This window comes from Phalangium opilio, unplaced genomic scaffold (assembly GCF_054372755.1).
Source record: "Phalangium opilio isolate 3A_F unplaced genomic scaffold, DU_Popi_V2 ptg000053l_1, whole genome shotgun sequence".
NCBI lineage: Eukaryota > Metazoa > Arthropoda > Arachnida > Opiliones > Phalangiidae > Phalangium > Phalangium opilio.
Genome location: NW_028324172.1, coordinates 1808593 through 1810253, shown reverse-complemented (window position 1 = coordinate 1810253; position 1661 = coordinate 1808593). Strand labels below are relative to the sequence as shown.

General features: G+C 35.0%; 1 non-coding gene across 1 annotated transcript; it reads left to right on the top strand.

Annotated features, from left to right (window-relative positions):
• The first annotated feature begins 874 nt into the window (after window positions 1-874).
• On the top strand, window positions 875-947 carry TRNAV-CAC (transfer RNA valine (anticodon CAC)). Its single transcript has one exon. It is a non-coding gene; the product is annotated as a tRNA-Val (tRNA).
• The last annotated feature ends 714 nt before the right edge of the window (window positions 948-1661 follow it).

The following is a 1661-nucleotide window of genomic DNA, read 5'->3' as shown; positions in this document are numbered from 1 at the left end:
AGTAAAAATCTTACTGTCCCTTCTGAATTTGGCGCCATTGGTTTTAGAATAATTAAAATGTTCCACTGCGAAGCGTGCCGGTCTCGAATGGGGATGTAACGTCTTTAGGAACCTTTCAAAACGCAAAACCATACACGTACTCTCCCAAAAGTAATTAAAGTAATGATAAAATGTTTTCGGGGAATGGAATTGTGGTCGAAAAGCCGAGATAAGTAATTTTTTGAAATTGATTACCAGTAAAATAATTTATTTCAACGGAAAACGGTAATGGAACGTTGTTTTTTCTTAAGCATGCATTTAAGTTTCAATTAAAAAGAAAAATTAATATCTGATCCTTCAGACAAGTGATAATCTCAGTCTTATCGATACTTTTTAAGTCTTAATTCTAATGAAGACATTTTTAATTAATTCGACAGGGCCGGTAGGCCCTTGTAGATATGACTTGATACCGTTTTGTAACGTTAAAGTAATATTCACCCGCTTTTGCTAATTTCCTATGGAGATTAACATGGGTTTTTCGTGATTTTTCCCCACCGATAACTTAAAAACTACAGCGAAGATACTTTTCGGAACTATCTTAAATTAACAATTAAGTATTCAGGGTGTGCTATCAGCCAGTTTGATCAAAACAATTAAGTCTAAGTATGTTAATTTTAGTTAATTACAGAAGTACGGCTTTGACCATCGTGATTGGACATAATAATTAGCTAGATCTCTTGGAAAACTCAGTGTTATTACGTATCTAGTGTGGTGGTTATCACATAAGCGTCACACGCGGAAGGTCCCAGGTTCGAGCCCTGGTAGATACATGTATTGACTATCGTGATTGGACATAAGAATTAGCTAGATCTCTTGGAAAACTCAGTGCTACCACGTATCTATGGTGCAGTGGTTATCACGTCCGCTTCACACGTGGAAGGTCCCAGGTTCAAGCCCTGGTAGATACATGTTTTGACCATCGTGATTGGGCGCTTGAATTAGCTAGATCTCTTGGAAAACTCAGTATTACCACGTATCTATGGTGTAGTGGTTATCACGTCCGCTTCACACACGGAAAGTCCCAGGTTGAGCCCAGGTAGATACATGTTTTAACCATCGTGATTGGACATAATAATTAGTTAGATCTCTTGGAAAACTTAGACTTACCACGTGTCTGTGGTGTAGTGGTTATAATAAATATTTAACAATTATTTCACTTCACTTGGTTTAATAATGTGACATAGGTAGCATACTTTTTCCCTACTTTTAAAACCATTAGTTTAAACCATTAAACTAAGTAATATTAGAAGTTCAACAGATTGTCAAAAAAAAAGATGATAAAAGCCACTGTAAATGGTGCTTAAATGCTTAATATTTCCTTAATACTTCCAAATAATATTAGTAAATGGCGTGAATTGATCATAGAAATGGGGTTAAAGTACACCCTAAATGATGCCTTTTTGGCACTTGAAAAAACAGCATATATGGGGTTTGAATGCACCATTATATTTTAGAGTGCAAATGTATGATGGTAAAGCAAACATAATTATTCAAAATTTAATTACATTAAGACTGAAGTAACAGATATTATATAAAAACGTCTTGGTTTGGACCAAGGCCGAAAAAACAAACGATATGTGTGAGGTTTATCAATTGACTGAAGTTCAGATATTGAAATTTTT